This window comes from Anabrus simplex, chromosome 10, assembly GCF_040414725.1.
Source record: "Anabrus simplex isolate iqAnaSimp1 chromosome 10, ASM4041472v1, whole genome shotgun sequence".
Classification (NCBI taxonomy): domain Eukaryota; kingdom Metazoa; phylum Arthropoda; class Insecta; order Orthoptera; family Tettigoniidae; genus Anabrus; species Anabrus simplex.
In genome coordinates, this window is record NC_090274.1 from 32,130,344 (window position 1) to 32,152,807 (window position 22,464).

A 22,464-nucleotide genomic window follows, 5' to 3' on the forward strand; every position below is an offset into this window, starting at 1 on the left:
ATACGTCAGCCTCGTGTCGGTAGATTTACTGGCACGTAAAAGAACTCCTGCGGGACTAAATTCCGGCACCTCGGTGTCTCCGAAAACCGTAAAAGATTACAAATGTTGCTAATTTGATATATTAAAATAATCATCAGTACAAATTACACTGTGTTTTATTTAGTTCTCAAATGATTGAGGCTGCCAAACTGACAAAAGAATATCACACAATACAAATTTAGTAATCTAATTACAACATAGAATAAAAGATAAAAAACAATTCAAATGAAAAAAGTAGAGAAAAAATGTCAATAATTATATGACATAGTATCCAGACCCAATTTTTAAGTAATTCTTAGTTATACATAAAATCTGCTCATAACCTTGATATACATATAATATCAGGTTCAACTTTAGATGCAAAAGGAGGATTGCGCGCCACCTCGGGATGAGGAGTGTACATTTTACAGTCTGTAATGAAGTATGTATGTCACAGTGTGTGTCACCAGATCTTTAACATCCCGAGGACAACATGTATGCATGTCTACCGCTTACTCCCGTTTCCTGATACAGGGTCGAGGAGAATGAGGTGAGATGAAACAATATGTTGTTTTATGGCCGAATGCCTTCATGACGCCAACCTCAGTTGATGAGCTAATGAAGATGAAATAAATTATGGTGAATGATGCCTGGAAGTGAAAATTTTTCACTTTGTATGGGGAGGGTAATTTTGGAAACCACTCCCCCAATCTCAGCCTGATTATTATAGGCTATATATAATTATGTTAGGTTATCATGATATTTTTCTTTCAATCTGGAATAACTACACATGTAGGGTTCTTCAAAAAATACTCTCCCAAACTGTTAAATCTTATTTACTATTGGAACCACCATGTGTACTTAGAATTCAATTTTCTACATAAATGTTCATCATATGCACTTTCTTCCTAAATCCTGGAGTTTTCCAGTAAAAACTGCTTTTCTGTGTTTTGGTGCACGTTTCATCAATGAAATCCAAAATAATTGATAAAATGTCACGCTTGCATACGCATATGACTAAGAATTAACTTTCTTTAAAGAAATGTTCTTTTACGTCATATTCATAACTGTTAACAGCTTTGTAGAGAACTGCCCTTTTGTATGTTGGGCAGTTCAACTACACAACTGAAGGCACTTCAACGTCCAGGGTGGAGTTTGAGAAATTGTAGGTAAAATTCATGATCCAATATTTAAAAAACCTAGATGATCACAGCCAAGGAGGCAAGAAAAGAAGGAAGCTTTTCCCCTACTAAAGTGTAGTGAGGGAGGCGAAGGTAACCCACCACTACAAAGTTCAGAGTACCTCACACTTTTTCCAGCTGTCTGCTCCACTGTTCACACGGAGTCTTCACATACTGTTAACATGGACCACTGAAGTACAGCCAAAGTCTCGCAAGAAACCAAATGCAAGCTACTTTTGGTTGACAGTGACACAAAACTGGAAAGAAGTCCAGATGTGCAAACCCAAAGGATAAATGCTAGTTATACAGGCCAGTATTTATAAGGGGGCTTCCCTATGATTCACGGTGATAAAATGAACATGCTGACCTAGCTTGCTTGCCAGCGGTCTGAGCTGATGTAACAATCGTGTACACGTATCTATTCTTTTTCTTCATACGTGATATTTTTCATCTGACTACTGAACATCATATTTTTATTCGTTGCAAATTCTTTAAGCACAGACCTGCTGGAAGAGAAAGAGGAAAATATCGTGATGAGTTTCCCAGCAGTCAATGGAATAAGAAAAACTGTGAATAAATTAAAATGCGAGGGCTCAGTGTTAATTCAGAAAGCTGTTACAGAACCAACAACGATAAGGGATGAAAGATCCAGAATATTCAAGAATGACTAGAGTAATCTCAGAAGAAATCCTTAAGAAAACTTGTGCAACAAGATGATGTTTTGTATTTTAGTCCACAGAAGGTAACAAGAGAACTGAAATTTAGACCATATAAAGTAACAGAAGTGCAAAGTTTAAAGCCAAGAGATCCTACTACTAGAATACACTATTGCAATATTAGTTTCTCCAGTTGGTTAACAGTGGTATTTCAAATGGAACGGTTTTCTGATGTGGCACTGCTTCATTTGAATGGGCATGTAAATGCACAAATTAATCAGTACTGGTCCCCATGAAAACCCAAGACTATTTCATGAATCCCCACTTCACATTCCCAAAATAGGCACAGAGAGTAACACAACTGAAAGTTCATTAATGTTACAAATTTCATCTCTTTCATGAAGATTTAATCTCAGCTTGTCAGCACAGTGAACCCATGCATGAAGTTCTCTTTCTCAGCCTGCAGTCAATGGAAAGACAGTGAACAGAACAAGTGTACGTGGATACTGAATGAGAGTAGGTAACCTTTGTTAGTGATGCATATATCATCATTAACCCTCCATCAATCGCGCTGTATCCAGAAGGCGCCAGCGGTAGTTTTTCACGCCCTACTCACAGTATCTTCATAGCTCCCAGTGTCTTACAATACAGTTGAGAAGTTGTCATTGTTGATAACATGAGTGTCGGGATACTGAATATTGGCGCCTACCAGATGCAACGCGAACTAAACCTTCCGTGTTTTTAGTGGCCGGTAACCATCAGTTTACATAAAATCAGCTTCATGGTCCGTATCGCACTTCAATAGATTCACAATGAAGTATTTATTTATTTTCCACCTAGTCGATACAATGATTGCCTAAGGCAATTTTTATTGGTCAAAAGTGGTACATGTTTCGTATATTATCAACATCTGTGTTATGTGGCTGAAGATGTTGATAATATACGAAACATGTACCACTTTTGACCAATAAAAATTGCCTTAGGCAATCATTGTATCGACTAGGTGGAAAATAAATAAATACTTCATTGTAAACCATCAGTTTTTCGATTTAAACAATCCTAGTGACTTGATATTAATGCACACCTTACTTGCTGATGATAATTTTGACAAAGATCAACAGAATGAAGAGGACAGTGATACTGACGCTGAAGATCTTCCGGCTCAGAGCAGAGAAGACAACTCCGATACTGAGGAAAGTGGAGCGGAAGATGAACCTCTTGTCAGGTACATCCTGTTTTATGCAGGGAAGGATGGAAACACAAAATAGGATAAGCACCTTGAATCTAATCGTAGTAAGGAAACACCCACACATGATATAGATGTTGATTCCCATAGGGAATCTGAAATATTTGTTCCGAATGAGTAAATTTAAATACCAATATAAATGGTCCGTTATTGGACATTATAAATTTTCAGCTAACTCACTCCTGGTTGCCAGCGTTTTGCCCTCATATGCTAGGCTGGGCTTATCAGTTGGTACCTAGCTCACCTACCAAGACGCTGGCTACTGCATACCGTGGAGGCCACTGCGTAGGCCAATTGTAGTCACCGGCAGTGCCAATACACTATGAGAGACATTGTCTCATTACCAAAAATTGATGCCTGCTTGCCCATCAGATAATACAGAAGTTGATTCCAATAAGTCTGAGGCTTGCTTAAAATGTTCTGAGCTCGGTAAATTCATGAAGCAGGATGCTACCCTACTTACACATAGTCCAAGTGAGGATCTCTCCTCTAACGGGTTAGGGACCAACAGTGGATTGTATAGTCCTAGCCGCCTGAGCACAAGGAAGGCCATGACTCAGAATATGTCAGAGATGCCCAATCCCATTCCATAGCAGCTGGTCTGACTTTCAGGACCACTTACTAGGCCACTCAGCCGTTACCCATGGTTCACAAACTAGGATGTACTATAGTAACCCACACCATGAACCAAAGAAAACAAGGGAAAATTCTTTATATTTCATGGAGACTTCAGACAAAGAATTTCTCTTTGTTTCCTTTGCCACAGGTATGTCCCAAAAGATTATCATGCCTATATACTTTGGAAAGAAAAGAGTGTGAGGGATTGTTTCAAGGAACATGTAACACAAGGACTAAGTGAAAAGGCTGAAGAAAACGGTAGAGGAAGAATAGACAGTCATGAAGAATGAGATCAATAAGGCTGCTGAAGAAAAGTTAGGAAGAAAGTAAAGATCAACTAAGAAACAATGGATAACTCAAGATACTAGACCTGACTGATGAACGACTAAAGTACAAGAATGCAAAACGTGAGGAGGGCAGGTAGGAAGTGCAGGACAGCTAAGGGAGAATGGCTGAAAGAGAAGTGCAAGGATGCTGAAGGTTGTATGGTCCTACGAAAGGTAAATATTGCATACAGGAAAATCAAGGAAACTCTTGGAAAGAGAAAAACTAGATGTATGAATATTAAAAGCTTAGATGGAAAACCACTTCTAGGCAGAGAAGACAAGTCAGAAAGGTGGCAGAACTACACTGACTTAGCAAATGTCATGGGATAGTCACCTCATAGCGTGTGGGGCCTCCTCTGGCCCTGCGAACTGCAGTAAAATGTCTCAAGTATTATTACAATATTATAAGTCCACCTGTTCAATACTATACAATATGATCCACTATTTCATATGGTCAAATATTTTTTTATACATAATACATAAAAGTCAAAGGTACATGTTTCACCCTCCTTACGGGCATCATCAGCCTATATCAATCTTAAAAATAATACATACACTTATAAATTATAGGTTAAAATGTTGAAAAATGATTTTGTAAAACATTATACAATAACATCTAAAACAATGATAATGCACCAAAGTATGTTAAAAGAGAGTGAATTAACAGTTTTGAAGATTAAAACGTGATAATACTATAATACTAGAAGTCGAAAACCCAGTCAAGCTAGCGCTGCTGTAACAACCTGACGTACTTTATACGCTCCGTACGAAAAATCCTGAACATTTCTTTCAACAAATGTTTCAACGGAATTATAACATCAACTTGACTATCTTTTAGATCCATTCGACTACCACATAATTTCCGAACTCCGCTAGCATTGACATACGTTTTATCATAAGCAACGCCTCTACAGAAGTTCCATTTTCTTCTCGACTTTCAGATATCCCAAACATATACATTTTAACTTGTTTATTACATTCACATTTCCGTTTTAAATAACTGACAGTGATTTTACCACCTTGGAATCAACTTGGGAATTGAAGAAACATCCCCCTTTGATGATTGTGTTTACACTCAAGGCCATCACAGTCTTAATGAGATATTATAAAAATATGAATCCATTTTAGTTTTAAACTCTCAAAATTTCATGTTTAATCACGTTTTAATCTTCAAAACTGTTAATTCACTCTCTTTTAACATACTTTGGTGCATTATCATTGTTTTAGATGTTATTGTATAATGTTTTACGAAATCATTTTTCAACATTTTAACCTATAATTTATAAGTATATGTATTATTTTTAAGATTGATATAGGCTGATGATGCCCGTAAGGAGGGTGAAACATGTACCTTTGACTTTTATGTATTATGTATAAAAAAATATTTGACCATATGAAATAGTGGATCATATTGTATTGTATTGAACAGGTGGACTTATAATATTGTAATAATACTTGAGACATACGTCAACTTCAATACGGAACCAAAATGAGAATAGTTACTTGTAACTGCAGTGAAATGCCGTGAAAGCGAGTCGAAAAGTCCGTGGTAGTCCTCTGGACGCAGCTGACACCAAATCGTTTGCAGAGCCAATGCTGGTCTGTTCGTGAGTGCAGGATCCATGGCACGGAACCTTCGTTCCAGGACATCCCAGATATGCTCGATAGGGTTCATATCGGGGCTCTTGGGTGGCCATGGCAGTCGTTGGACCTCCGCTGCATGTTCCTGGAACCATTCCCGGGCGACGTGGGAACGATGTGGCGGCGCGTTATGACCTTGAAACACTGCAGATCCGTCTGGGTGCTGAAGGCCAAAAATGGGTGCAGGTGGTCTCCGAGCAGCTCAACATACCGCACACCATTCAAAGTCTCTTCCAGAACAACTAGGGGGCCCATTCCATACCAGGAAAATGTACCCCAGACCATAACAGAGATACCAGCGCCTGTTCGAGGCAGGCGGGATCCATCGCTTCATGTGGTCTGCACCAAACACAGTGCCTCTCGTCGGCGTGGTGCAGTTGAAATCATGATTCGTCCGACCATATCACGTTACGCCATTGTTCCAGTATCCATCCCTGGTGACTGGCGACAAATGCGCGACGTTGTGCCCGATGACGTTGGGTTAACAGTGGCACCCGTGTGCGGCTCCGGCTCCCATACGCCATAGAACCCATGTTCCTGCGGATTGTCCACTGGGAGATGTGTCTAGCACGGCCTGTGTTGAATTGAGCCGTGATTTGTTGCACAGTTGCCCGTCTGTCACTATTGACAATCTGTCTCGGATGTCGCCGATCACGGTCATCGAGGGTGGCTGGACGGCCAGGCGTTCGTCTGTTGTGGACGGTGACACCAGCATTCAGCCATTCACGATACACCCTGGACATGGTTGATTGTGTGAAGCCGAATTCCCGCACCACTTCCAAAATCGCCCCGACCGCCATACCCCGTTCGAACATTGTCAGCTCACGACGATGTTCCATGTTACACCTGTCACATGCACAGCCACTGCTCACAAGGTCCCCTATACAATTGCCGCTGGCACAGGGGGCGTGTGGTGCGCAGACAACTCACCTGCGCATCAGTGCTCCGCTATCCCATGGCATTTGCTCAGTCAGTGTATATCCAGCAGTTGTATCAAGGTAAAGAAGTAGAAGATAGGGCTCTGGAACAAGAAGAGGCTGTTGATACTGATGATATGGGAGACCCAATTTCGAGGTCAGAATTCAACAGAGCTTTGAAAGACCTAAGTAGGAACAAGGCACCGGAAATTGATGACATACCCTCAGAATTACTGTCTGCCTTAGGAGAAATCAGCATGGAGAGGTTATTCCATTTAGTGTGTAAGATATATGATACAGGAAAAGTGCCATCCAATTTTCGGCAGAATGTTGTTATACCTACTGTATTCCCAAGAAAGCCAGTGCTGACAAGTGTGAAAACTACAGCACCATCAGCTTAGTATCTCATGCCTGCAAAATTTTAACACGTATTATTCACAGAAGGATGGGAAGACAAGTTGAAATTGAGTTGCAAGAAGATCAATTTGGCTTCAGAAGAAATGTGAGAACACATGATCTTAGAGGACCGAATTAAGAGAGAAAAGCCCACATACATGGCTTTCGTGGATCTAGAAAAGGCATTCGATAATGCTGATTGGAGAAAGCTGTTTTGAGATTCTGAAGGTGATCGCGATCAGATACCGAGAAAGGAAAATTATATACAGTCTATACAAAAATCAGTCAGCAGTAATAAGAATCAAGGGCTGTGGAAAAGAGCTAGCAAGCCAGAAAGTAGTGAGCCAAGGCAGCACTTTGTCACAAGTCCAAAAATAATAGAGTGTAGTCGAACAAATTCGGGTAATGCAGGAAATATTAGATTAGGAAACGAAGTCTTAAAGGAAGTAGATGCATATTGTTACTTAGGTAGTAAAATAACTAATGATGGCATAAGTACGGAGGACATAAAATGCAGACTAGCACAAGCAAGGAAGAGCTTTCTTAAAAAAATATGTTTTCACCTCGAACATTAATATAGGAATAAGAAAGACGTTTTTGAAGACTTTCGTCTAGAGCGTGGCATTGTATGGAAGTGAAACATGGACAATAACTAGCTCAGAAAGAAAGAGATGTGGTGTTACAGAAGAATGCTGAAAGTGAGATGGGTAGATAGAATCACGAATGAAGAGATACTGAATCAATACCAGACAACTTTTAGAATCAAAAATAGGAAGATTTTTTAATTGTTGGATTTCATCACATATATTGTGCCACAGTCTCAAGAAAAGGACAACATTAAAGGCATCTATATCAATGGTTTAAAGCGAATTGACCATTACATTTAAAATCTTATACTGAGATAACATACAAATGGTTACAAGAAAATGTAACAAACACAGAATAAGATGCATAATAGTTTCCTTTATTTGTAACATGAAAATACAAAATTCCTTTTTATAGGCATCTCTGAACATATGGAGATAACGTGTGTTATGCTTTGTGGCTATAATGTGAAGAGAAAATACCAGAAACTGTCACCAACACAACTCTCTGAAATACATTAAACTCATTAAAATTATGAACTAAGAATTAACACAAATACACTGAAATACGCGAAACTACCACATGCAAAATAGATTAATATGTCTCGTACATTATTAACACGCGGCTGTGACAGGGGGATAAGCACAGAACCGCAAAATAAAAGAAAAGAAAACCACACGTGGCCTACAACTCTAATGAAATACGCACAGAAACTACCGAATTTACTCGCGTATTAGACCTCCTTTTTTCCCCCCACTTTTACAGCCAAAAATAATAAAGGGGGGTCCAATATGTGATAACCTCAAAACTTTGTGCAGCGAACACATGACTTCTAGGTTATAAATCGCTATAAATTGTACGTGTAAACATTTTATACTATTATTTAACAAAATTAGAATGTATTTAAGTTATACTGGCTATTTTCATCGGAAGGCAGTATTTCTAAACGTCAAAAGACAAAAAATGGTGAACACGACTTTTAGGCCTACGGTAGATATAAAAGTCCGTTTTAGTTACTCATATCATGTCATTCGTTACATCTCATTAATTTGTCTGGTGAAGTTGATGTCAGGAAGAGCATACGGCCGTAAAAACTCACTACGAAGATCCGTCTCACTTCATACTCGATCCCATAGAAGAAAGGGATGAGGGTATCGTGTTATCATATAATTAAATATTGATACAAAAGACCTTAATGGCCAGTCATTTGTCTCTGTCAGTTCAGCAGTAGGCCTACCACACATAAACCTGATCACAGCTTTCATTTGAATTATCACCTTGCGCCGCTAACTTCTCTGCCTTGGTGCCAGAGTGTCGGCATTCTAAGTGACGTCATCTTCACTGCTATCTCTCGTCAATCGCGTCAGCCATGCTTCTTTCTCTTTGAGCCATGCACTGCAATCAAGAGCATACGAGGTCCCGTCTTTTTGAACCTTTTAAAAATAATTTTGTTCCCAACTATAGAGTCTAAACAGTGTAAATCTATTCCCAGATTGTCTCTGATATTCCCAGTTGGTGTATATGTAGCAGAAGCCACTCCTTCCGAATAAAGCCGTTCTGTAGAAGGTATGCCAAACCATCAGCTGATAACTAGCGTATGTTACGAGTTGTACTTCCGAATGTAATACATAGTAACTGAAAACATTCTTTTGATAACTGCGGCTGTTGAAACACAGACCTTTATTTTTAAGTATACTTCATGCCTGTTCTCTACATTTATCACAGCAGGATTTGCGTAAACAGCTGTCTATGAGATAAGACAGGCCACATTGTTTAGGTTAGGTATATTATCGCCCTGATAGTGCCAAAAGTTTGACGGAAAAAATAAAAATAAATATCAGGAAAATATACCGCATTTATGGATATCTACAGGTGTGGCGGTAATGTGTTTTATTATCATAATGTTTAATTTTGTACGTTCATTGTCTCTTTTTTTCTATATTAATGCATACCCTAGTATGTTTTGTTTGGCGTCTCCGAAAATTATTTAAAGTACGTGGGGACACAAAATTATTATTATTATTTGTTAGGTACGTTGGCTAGTAAAACAGTCGTTTTAATTGGGTAGCTTTTATCCCATTTTAAACTTACTTCTCTCCAAATATAAACCTATATTGGCCTGAGATACGAGATATTAAACAACCACTTTGTTAATGATCTTGCCTGCTGTATAAATAGCAGCAACCACGAAATTTCTCAACTAAAGTAAACTCGTTTCCTCATCCCGAGGTGGTACAGCTCTTTTTAGACACACATGTACCGCTTTTACTGCATATCAACCTTCCTGCCATTCGTAAATCTCTGGCAGTAAGGTACCGGGAATCGAAGTCAGACCCCCGAAAACAGCAACTAATTGTGCTAACCATTATGCTGGCGGACATTATTAACTACAAAGCGCAGACATATAGCATGACTGATACAATGCGCGGGTTGGACACGAAGCTAGGCCTATTCATCTATTTGTGCGACGTCATCAGAGCTGCAGTAGACCTACGCTACAGAGGCGGACATTTCTTAACTACCGGTACGAAACACAGATGTATCGCATGGATTTGACGTGTTTTTCATTGCATAGGTCATACGGACAAACCTATTCACAAATTTGTGTGATGTCATCAGAGCTGCAATAAGACTTGTACCCACTTCGAAGCGGAATCATCATCGTTCTCTGACGAATTACGTTGGGGGTTCTTATAGGCGAGATTTGTATTTTTCATTTTCTTCGTCTCGAAAAGCCAGGGGGCTCTGATACGCGAGGGGGTCTAATACACGAGTAAATACGGTATGTTAACAGCGCGCGAACCACACAATAAGCTTAACCTTTCGTCCTGATTAACGAAGTCGCTAGCGCGCGCTAAACCCTCTCACTTGTAGGACGATTGCCGTCCCAAATTCCCAGCTGTAAAACATACACGATGCTGTAGTGGGTGGGAAACACGATACTAGAAGGCGACAGACGATGCACTCGCCAAATAAAGCATCAAATAAGTACGCCTGAAAATAAGGTTGCATAAATTACGCAAGCTCACAGTAATTTATCCTAGGGGAAGAGTATTGACCTACTGGAGGTTATATTGCTCAAAAATAGGAAGAAGTAAAAATAAATCAGAAAATCGGAAGACGAGTTAAAAAACAGAAAGTTTCCGGGTAAATCAGAAGGTTACAAGTGACTATTCTCATTTTGGTTCCGTATTGAAGTTGACGTATGTCTCAAGTATTATTACAATATTATAAGTCCACCTGTTCAATAGGTCAATACTCTTCCCCTAGGATAAATTACTGTGAGCTTGCGTAATTTATGCAACCTTATTTTCAGGCGTACTTATTTGATGCTTTATTTGTATTGTATTGAACAGGTGGACTTATAATATTGTAATAATACTTGAGACATAAATCAGAAGGTTCGGCAGGTATGTGAATGGAATTGGTGAGATGAGATCAATTTATTTGGCTAACATTGACCAGAAGAGATAGAATGATAGGGCACAGCTTAAGACACCCAGGACTTGTACAGCTGGTTTTTGAGGGAACTGTAGGTGGTAAGAAACGGTAGGGGTAGAACAAGATACAAGTGTGACAAGCATATTGGAGCAGATGTAGAATGTAGTAGTTAGGTAGAAATGAAAAGGTTAGCACAGGATAGGGTGGCATGGAGGATGCATCAAACCAGTCTAAGGACTGATGACGCAAATAACAACAAACAGTATTACAGTGTTTCTGTGTTGATTTTTTAATAGTTTGGTTGCAATATTACAAAAAAATTATGTGAGCTCCTTTGAGCAGACTCCTGCAGATAGGTTGAGCATAAGAGGGTAGGAGACGTCTCACCTTGGTGTTACAATAATCTTGTTCTTCTACTTCATGAATTGTCACGTCTACATCCAAATTGGGCAAATTAACAGATGTTGGTTGGTTTGATTCCTGGGCTTCAGGAACCTCTCGTATCTGGAACATATGATACCATCTATTATGGAATATGAATTTCAGCTCTCCCAAGTACACTTGTAAAACGTCTTTATATGTATGGAAATTGGTTATAAATATTAAAATAAACCAATTTATTTGCATTAGAGTAGCATATTTGTACTTCAAATACACCACTGGAACTTTTTACTGTTACCTGGCATAAAAATAAATTGCTGCTGCTTGAGTCATCAGTCCAAAGACTGGTTTGGTGCAGCTTCCATGCCACCCTATCCTATGCTAACCTTTTCATTTCTATATAACTATTGCATCCTATATCTGCTCTAATCTGCTTGTCATGTTCATACCTTGGTCTACCCCTACCGTTCTTACTGCCTGCACCTCAAATTATGGAGATCAATAAAACCATGACAAAAGTAATAGAATGCAGTCAAATCAAGTCAGGTGATACAGGATACTGGATTAGGAAATGAGTTCTAAAAGGAGGTACTTAGGTAGCAGAATAACTAACAATGGCAGAAGCAAGGACGACACAGAATGTAGACTAGACAAGCAAGGTCTTTCTTAAAAAAAAAAAAAAAAAAAAAAAATGCTTTCCTTGAACATAGATATTTATTAGAAAGATGTTTTTAGAGACTTTGGTGTGGACATCTCACTGTATGGAAGTGAAACAACTTCAGAAAGAAAGAGAACAGAAGCTTTTGGAATGTGGTATTCACAAAAGAATGCTGGAGGTCAGATGGGTGGACCATAACACAATTTAGCAAAATTTAACCAGAAGAAGAGACTGAATGATAGGACACATTGTGCGACACCCAGGACTTGTTCAGTGTTTTTGAGGGAAGTTTAAGAGTAACAACAATAACGTAGACCAAGGCAAGAACGTTGCAAACAGGTTGATCAAATAGCATGGAGAATGTTATCAAACCAGTCTATGGACTGCTGACCCAAACATAACGTTACCGAGCTCGATAGATTCAGTCGCTTAAGTGCGGCCAGTATTCGGGACATGGTGGGTTCGAACCCCACTGTCGGCAGCCTTGAAGATGGTTTTCCGTGGTTACCCATTTTCACACCAGGCAAATGCCGGGGCTGTTCCTTAATTAAGGCCACGGACACTTCCTTCCCACTCCTAGCCCTTTCCTGTCCCATCGTCGCCATAAGACCTATCTGTGTTGGTGCGACGTAAAGCAACTTGTAAAAAAAATAAAAATAATAATAATAAAAACGTTAGTAACAAAATGTATCATCATCATCATCATCATCATCATCATCATTCCCTCTTCAAATTCTTCTACTGGAGTCCTAAACTCTCATTAGAGAGAGATTTTGAAATAATACACATACAACTCACTGAGGAAACATGAGTTGGTTGCTCATAAGCTCTGGAATCCTGTTCCTCGTCCATGGCTTCTTGTTCTGTTGTGGCTGCCCACTACATTGATTTGGTGTGCTTACAGCAAGTCCTGCAATTAGAAGAGCACAGTAAATTCAAAAGGAATATATTTTCAAAATGATTACAGTCAGTTGTGATCCTATAATTCCCTCTCAGCTCTGCAGGAAACGAATGAAAAGGTCTGATGCTTTGAAGAATTTATGTATCAACAAAAGAAATGGAGGGAACGTTGAAAGGTGTGAAAATGAAAAATGACCTAGGCCTTGCAATCCTAACACTTTTTCTTTTATGCTAGTAGCTTAATGTTGCACTAAGCACAGAGATTTTCAGCAACAATGCAAAAGGTCTACGACTTGGAAGGAAGCCTTAATTAAGGTACACCCCCATGGAAACTATCTTCAGGGCTGCTGACACTGGGGTCAGAATCCGTGATCTCCTGAATGCAGGCTCATAGTTACACAACAAATACCATGCAGCCTACTTGTTTGAGACCTAACAGTAATAGAAGGGGGGTGGAATTTGATCACGGAAGTTCAGACAGGAAAGACAAAAGTGAGGAGACTAATATAAATCGGTGGAAGGAATGCCCAACTCAGCTAGAAGGTTGTCTCTTACTATGGATCATCATCATCATTATTGTTTTAGCGTTGTCCCATTCGTGCATCGTTTAGATCTTCGCATGCCATTTCATACGGTCCTGAGAGTCATTTGATTGCAAGCCCACAATCATCATGTCCGCTATTGTGTCTTGCCAGTGCTGCTTCAGTTGTCCATGAGGGCATTGACCATTAACTTCAAAGTGAAGAGCCAAGTGAGCAACTACTACAGGTGAAAATAAACTCACTGATGGACAATACCTATCATCATAGGTAATAAATTTCATATTATTCCGTATTGAAGAGCAATATATTGTAAAACAAGAGCTAAAAGTTTTCCACCTATTCAATACAATTTAAATATTCATTTATTTTATTTATTTAAATAGTATTTCATTTAATATTTAAATGTTTATTTATTTAAATTTGTTTTACTGAGAAGCAGACAGGAAATCAAACAGTACACAAATAATCAAAGGGACATTAGAAAATGCTGGTACCGAGCTCGATAGCTGCAGTCGCTTAAGTGCGGCCAGTATCCAGTATTCGGGAGATAGTAGGTTCGAACCCCACTGTCGGCAGCTCTGAAAATGGTTTTCCGTGGTTTCCCATTTTCACACCAGGCAAATGCTGGGGCTGTACCTTAATTAAGGCCACGGCCGCTTCCTTCCCACTCCCAGCCCTTCCCTGTCCCATCGTCGCCATAAGACCTATCTGTGTCGGTGCGACGTAAAGCAACTAGCAAAAAAAAAAAAAAGAAAATGCTGGTTAACATTCTGAGGACATATTAAAAGAATGCATCCAGACAGACAGACAAAATAAATAGTTGAATTCTACTAAAACAGGAGGAAAGCCAAAACAGACGCAATGAAATGAATTATCAAAATCAACACCGATTTGAAACAGGTAGGAATTACACCAGCAGATGTCCAAAACAGGGTGATCTTTAGATCCAAAATTCACAAATGGTAAGCTGACCAAGAGGAAAGACCAAAGAAGAAGACTGGAACAACCTGCTCTGGAGACAGAAAGGAAGCCCGCAGTAAAATGAAAGAAGTATGGGCATAAAGGAAAGCAAATGCACACCTCTTCTAAGTACTTTGTGTAGCGCTAATGGGTTTATTCGCATATATATTACAATAATAATGTTTTTGGTTTTATGTCCCGCTCGTTTCTGGAGATGTCCGACTGCTGGAACTTTACAAAATAATAATAATAATAATAATAATAATAATGTTATTTGTTTTACGTCCCACTAACTACTTTTACGGTCTTCGGAGACGCCATGAACTTTACAAGTAATTAATTTGTCCACCTACTCAATACAATAAATCTTATCTTTGTTGAATTATATTGACACGTTAATTAAAATGGTACATGTTTTGCCTTACATATAGGCATCATTAGCCACGGGTTTAACTTTAATCAGGCACCTGATTTACATATAAATAAGATAAAACTAATTTATAAAAAGCCTTGAAGAGACTTGAAAAATAATTAACATATAATAAAAGATTAGTACAATACAGTACACGCCAGGCAGCCAAATCTGACACAGCTCAACCACGACACCAATAGTTAGTATTCATCACGGAAACACACACACAAGCAGGCATTCTTCAGATTATAAATTCTTAATTCCATCTTTCGTTTCTTACATACACCAGCATTATAGACGAGAAAAGAGCCACCATTCTGCAATTGACACTTATGCACAATAGCAGACTGTATTTTAATACTTCAAGGCAACATTCAGTCACAGCTGCACATATCTACCTCTGGTTATACATTAGACTTATCATCAATAACTGAAGATTCTATTAATCAAACTAGTGGATAAGCTTAACATATAGCAGAACCCCAGAGAGCACCGCCTGTGAATACGGACATTCTCCATTCACTTTGGATAAAAATACGACAATCAACAAACGCAAGATGTCAAACTCATTTAATTGAAGTGTTCCTAGTCATCGTAATGGATTTTAACATGAACTGCGTATTTTAATATGTACTATATATTTTAAAGTGTTTATGTACCTGTACTTTTAAAATAAGTTAATCCACATGAATTTTAGGCCTAAAAGATACACCCACACTAATTTTTAGATTGTACATGTAGTCAGCTTTTACTTTGAAACATGCCCAATTTGAACATTGGACACATTCCATTACTATGACTTTTCTACTAGGTAAGGCATATTAACTAACTTTGACTTATGTACAGCCGAGGATGACTGTTTAAAAGTCGAAACCGGTACTGTAAGTAGAATCTTATATAAATAAAACTTGTATTGATAAGTTGGATCCCATCAATACGGAAAGTGAAACTAATAAATCAAGATTAGAACAGATCTGTCGCGTACCTTTCACATTTCATCAACTTCATCACCAACAATACCTTCACCGGGCGAGTTGGCCATGCGGTTAAGGCGCGCGGCTGTGAGCTTGCATCCGGGAGATAGTGGGTTTGAATCCCACTGTCGGAAGCCCTGAAGATGGTTTTCCATGGTTTCCCATTTTTCACATCAGGCAAATGCTGGCGCTGTACCTTAATTAAGGCCATGGCCGCTTCCTTCCAACTCCTAGGCCTTTCCTATTCCATCGTCACCATAAGACCTACCTGTGTCAGTGCGACGTAAAGCCACTAGGAAAAAAAACCCAATACCTTCAAAAATATTACTTATCAAGAAAGGAATCTCGTAAAAGTTCTGACCATCAACCTTGGAAGCCACCAGAAATCAAGGGAGTTGATCGTTAATTTCACAGTTCATAGCTACAGGAGTATATCTTTTCTTACTGTTCATGGAAGCCATTTTAAAGTTTCCACCCTTTTCGTTAAAATTAAAAGCAAAGGGTTTCATTTTTTTGGTCACACAAGTAGCGAGGGAAGAATTAAGTAGTCAACCTTCAGCAGAGCCTTGCATGCCGAGGTAAGACTGAAAACTCCAGAGGGTAGCCGGTATCTGGAGGTGCACCGCTAGCATCTACTCATCCAGTAGCCATTCGTCACCTCTCCATGACCCGAAACTTGTGATCGGGGGAGGATGAAGAAATAAAACACATGCACAGAGGCAGGCAAGGCAAGCAGAGAAATTACATTTAAGGAGGTTAAGACAGAAAATTAAGAAATAAAAATTAAGAAGCAAAAGACCTCTAAGGCAACTCGGGAGACACTTTGTTAGTATCGCTCTCTCCAAGGCACAGCCCTTGGTATCAATGAGCACAAAATTCCCCACACCGATGTCAAGGTGATGATGTCCCTAGACGGGGTGGAGTGTGTTGCCTTACGTCTCTGAATCATGGACAATGAAAAAAAAAGAAGAAGAAGAGAAGTAGCAATACTTGGAAAGCTTTAAAGTATAGTTGTCGCGAAGAGTGGAGAAAGTTAAAAATGGACAGACAGAATGATGAGGAGGGTAGGAGAGGAACGTGATGAGGTGGATGAAGAAGAGGAAAATACCTAGGCTTGGTCACATGCTACAAAGGAATTGTCTGCTATAGAGGATCATGGACAGGGGAAAATAGATGGAAAGAGAGGAAGAGGCTTGGAATATTAGCAGATACAAGAAAAAGGAGATGTTCAAGAACAAGAACAAGTGGAGGACGTCCGGTTGATAACTATCTGAAGACAGATTTAAATGAAGAAGAAGAACATCTTTTATTGGGCAGATGTTGACTACACTGAAACCTGAGGGATTAGGGGATCAAGGACATAATCAAAGGCATTTACATTGGCAATCAAGGAACAACAAGGGTTGAGGATAGGATGAGTTCTTGGTTCAGTGTAGTTAATACTGTAATCTTTTACCGCTATTATTTATGGTCCTTATTTGAAAATTACTCCAAAAAATCATCTTGTCTTGCACAAGCGGGAATTTCATCTGGGTGTGTGGAAAAAGCTACTAAAATATTACACTTAAAGTCATATATAATAACTGCAGCGCATGCTCTTCAACCAGGTGACCCTGTACTTAGACGCACATTTTTTTGAGTGGAGTGTGGAAAATGTATACAGAAGACAAATAGACCCACATTTAATTCTTCTCAGACAAGACCACGTAACGTGTGTACACGAAACAATCGTTGCTGAAGGAATGGTAAACCTTTGTTGACACAGAAATCGATGTGTGGTGTGCCATCATTGTTAAAATAATCGTAAGACCAATTTTTTGAGAATACAGTTGATCCTGTTATATATGTGTCCCCCTGTGGGTGGGGGATGTAGAATAATGCCCACAGTATCCCATGCCAAACGTATAAGGCAAAAAAGGTGCCCCAGGAACTCTTAACTTTGGAGCATGGGTTGGCAACTGTAGGGCCCTTATCTGAGTCCTGGCATTGCTTCCACTTGTGCCAGGCTCCTCATTTTTATCTATCTTATCTGACCTCCCACTGCTAACTCTTGTTCTTTTCCGACCCCAACAGTTTTAGGTTTACGAATCCTAGGGAATCTTTCATTTTCACGCCTTTCATGGCCTGTCTTTTTTTGCTTAAAGTAAATACAAAATTTTAATATTCCATCTTCTCAATACTAAAAAATCATTTGATGTTTTTACAAAAACATTACAATGATATTAATAGGTATTAGTTTCGGTCCACTGTGGACCATCATCAGCCTAGCCAAATTACAACAGTAAAAGACATAGTGATAAAAATAGTGTGGAGAAATGAGAGAGGATCTAGAAGGATGGGATGGTGGTGGAATGACAGACAAAAGTGAAAAACCGTATTTGCGAATAATGATAAAAGTAACAGAAGTGTCCACATTGACAAGTAAAATCTTGTGAAGTCACGTAAAAACTCTTGATGAGATAGTCTTTGGTTGGCAGTTACTCCTGTGTTGCACGATTGACATATATAACTAAGTATATGCTTCTAGAAAGTTGTAGATGTAAGTTCCACTTTTGCGTAGAGGGAAGAATTGTCCGATGAGACCAGCATAAGATTAAAAGTTCACAAAGTTGAACATGTTCTATGGTGGAATGAAAAGCTTGCTGTGTTAAACAGAAGTAGTCTCAGTTCAATCGGGACCCCAATGAACCTGGGGAAAGAAGATTAGTATTAACGCGAGTAATCGAATAGAGAACAAGCGAGGCACCGGAAAATATAAACGATTACTCACCTTGCGCTGCGTGGAACAAACTTGCTGTACTGAATGCAACTTACGGAGTGAGCGTAGCGCGGAGTAGATCAGCAGGAGAGGTCTCATCAAACAATTCTTCCCTCTACGCAAAAGTGGAACTTACATCAACAACTTTCTAGAAGCATATACTTAGTTATATATGTCAATCGTGCAGCACAGGAGTAACTGCCAACCAAAGACTATCTCATCAAGAGTTTTTACGTGACTTCACAAGATTTTACTTGTCAATGTGAACACTTCTGTTACTTTTATCATTATTCGCAAATACGGTTTTTCACTTTTGTCTGTCATTCCACCACCATCCCATTCTTCTAGATCCTCTCTCATTTCTCCACAATATTTTTATCACTATGTCTTTTACTGTTGTAATTTGGCTAGGCTGATGATGGTCCACAGTGGACCGAAACTAGTACGGTACCTATTAATATCATTGTAATGTTTTTGTAAAAACATCAAATGATTTTTTAGTATTGAGAAGGTGGAATATTAAAATTTTGTATTTACTTTAAGCATAGTCTCAACTCAATACGGAACCTAACAATGAAGTTTATTACTGTCTTTTTTTGGCCGATGACTTCATTTTTCGAATTGTCGTACCCCTTCCATTCTTTCCCTCTAATTACTCTTAATTGAGGATGGTTGCCCAGTCGTACTTCCTCTTAAAACAATAATCACCGCACCACCTCAGTTACTTATGTGGTTACCATACTGTCATACTAAAATCATTTTTCAGAGAATCAACTGACAGGGAACATGATTTTGCATTTTTTAAATTTATTTTTTCTTCAACAGGACCCAGCCACTGTACACTCGAATAATTCCATAAGAGAAATTCATAAAATGTTTCCAAAGATCAGAGTTTTCAGCAAGGATTGGTGGCAATCTCACTTCCCAGACTTATCCATCTGTAATTATTATCTCTGGTGTGTCTAGCTCCATGGCTAAATGGTTAGCGTGTTGGTCTTTGCTCCAAGGAGTCCGGGGTTCGAGTCCTGGTTGGGTCAGGAATTTTAACTTTCCTTAGTTAATTCCTATGGCTCCGGGGCTGGATGTTTGTGACATCTTCAGCATTAGATTTCATCTTAAGAGGCACCCCATCTTCACAGGTGCACAGGTCGCCTATGTGGCATCAATTTAGGCTAATTATTAAATTAATGTCATACTGGTCCACCTTCAAATACTATAATATGCAAAAGGGCCTATTCTAAATTACATTAAATAGGGACTAGTTTCAGCCAGGGCTGGGCATCTTAGCCTTAATGTAAAACATCTAAAAACTAAACAAATGTGCATGCACACAATTGACATAATACAAATGAACAAATATATACAAATTGACATTAAAAACTGGGATGAAATTATGAGTAAATTTGAAAATAACTGGGTTCTAAGTTCTTGCATCTTGATTATGCTCATCATCGAAACTCTTTCATGAGATGACATGGAACACGTGACTGTTACTCGTCTTGACCCGTGGTGAAATCTGTACACACTCCTAAACCAAATCTAACCCCTTAAGCCAAGCAGAAACCAATAATGTTACTTACAAGAACCTAGCTGTAACTGGGCTGCAAGGGGTCAACTATTGATCACTTAAGCCTACATGAAGTCCAGCCCATGATGCAAATTGATCAATTCAGGTATGATACCTTAATGTTTACCCTCATTAGGAGCACTTTAAACTGTCATCCTCTGTTGAAGAGTTTTACTCCGAAAAACTAATCAGCGAAAACTCGAGCTGTAATTCGTGAGTTTATGACTGCAATACAAGACCTAACTCTTCAAAAAAAGGAAAAAAGTCAGTGAAGTTTCCTCAAATGTATTATCAAACACGAGTAGGAACTTTACTAGTAATGACTTCCAAGTTTTCCAGAATTGTGGTGCACAAACATAATATACGGCACTTTTATTTCCTTCGACTTCACTACCGGTACTGTATTCTTACAGGCTACAGAATCGCTTAAGATCCTAAACAGTTTCACCATTGGAGCATTGTCGAATACTCACACAAAGCAGTGTCTGTTCTTTCTATCTTGCGAATTTAATGCAGGAATAACCTAAATCTTCCGATCGCTCTTCTAATCGGGGATAGCACTTCCCCGCAGTGTGACTTAGCACCAACCAGAAATTTCATTGCCAGTTATTGAACGACAAAATACAATATGTTTTATAAATATGCATTATCAGCTGAAGTAATTTCACGGCATCAAAATGCTAGATAAATGAGCAGATTTCTTCTCGTTGGTCAGGGAAGACAATCTGTTTCCCAGCTGCCGGATGCCAGCACTGTCCCAAAGCAACTATTTTGTTTTCATTATATCCTCTTTGGTATTTTTATATGTAAATACTGCTGTGTCTGCGAAGGTTCCCATCCTCTTTGGATGCCGCTTCTTCGAAGTTTTTTTGGACTTCACACAGCTCATTACTATTAATGCAGATGGACGAAGTTGTTCATTTCTGAAACAGTTCCGGCTGCTCCTGTTCCGAAAAAATACTCTGTTCCAAAATAACAGTCAGAAGTTCAGGAAGCGGGGAGTTAGAAAATATCAAGAAACTCGTAACTATACTCCGCACGGCCTTACTTCTAAATAATAATATTTTTATTGCAGCCAATGGCCAAAAGATACTTACATTAATACACAACATTACTCTGCACAAAGCTATCATCGATTCGCGCCGACAAGTACAAACAAATGCAGTAGAGAGACAAATCATGGCATGATATCGTTCACAGCTCTCACCACACCGTTCACATACACAGTCCGTGTCTGGTTAATGGAATTTCTTTGTTTTACACAGCTTATAATGAAAACCGTGTATTGCAAAGCGTGTAATCATGTGTCTGAGCTCATATCCTCCTGCTTGCCAGTCTTTGTAAACTATTGCGTCCGTCGAGTAAAATTCGCTCCATATGTCTCTCTTCTTTGCTCGTAATTTCTCTATGAACTGTAGATATGTTGGTGTAATAGTTGGTAGTGGTACGTGACAACGGACATCTACATAGAAAGGTTCGCGAGTTAACTCATATACAAGCCTTGAAGGCGTATACTTCGAGACACATACTGCCTTTTTCAGAAACGTAGCTTTCACTTTTTCTAATTGCTGGCACTGTTTCATTTTTAGATGCGGCCGTACAATTTCTAATCCATATCACTGGTGACACTTTGAGGTCAAATAGTTTCAGGGCTGTCTTGATAGATAACTTATTCAAATTCTGTATGTCGTTGATGGCTCTGATTGCTGCATTTGTCCTGTCATTGATGTGGGTAGAAAAAACATTACCTCTAGTTTGTAAGGTCTCCCATGTATATGAAACTCTGATGCTTTACATCCTTTCCTAAATGTCATTGTTACTGTCTTTTCCTCATTTAACTGAAGTTCATTCTCTTCTGTCCATTTCACCAGCGCGTCAAGTGTCTCTTGCAGTTTCTCGCTGGACCTCGAGGCAATCACGATATCGTCTGCATACATATATATGCTTGTTTCTTCAGGGATTACTTCTGTAATGTCCGCCGTAGCAATTATGAATAGTAGTGGGCTTAGTGGATCCCCTTGAAGTACACCGGTGGTTTGTTGAACTGGGTTGGACTTCGCTATTCCGACACTAATTTCTATGCAGTTTGAGGCCAGTATGTTCTGAATTAGTCGTTTCAGACTTGCATTGCTTCTCATTAATGTGTCTAGTTTCTCCATTATAATTTTTCGGCTGATAGAGTCTAAGGCTTTGGAGAAGTCGACGAAAATGGTATACAGCTTGCCTCCCGCTCTTGTTGTACCTGCTTCAATATCATCCAGTAGACACTTGATGGCCTGAATCGTGT

At 39.1% G+C, this 22,464-nt stretch overlaps 1 long non-coding RNA gene across 1 annotated transcript; it reads right to left on the minus strand.

Annotated features, from left to right (window-relative positions):
* Window positions 1-11,272: 11,272 nt before the first annotated feature.
* LOC136882373 (uncharacterized) lies at window positions 11,273-20,961 on the minus strand. The gene is made up of 3 exons (XR_010861152.2): window positions 20,651-20,961; window positions 12,863-12,974; window positions 11,273-11,529 (listed from the first exon to the last, which is right to left on the minus strand). It is a non-coding gene; the product is annotated as an uncharacterized lncRNA (long non-coding RNA).
* Between the last annotated feature and the right edge of the window lie 1,503 nt (window positions 20,962-22,464).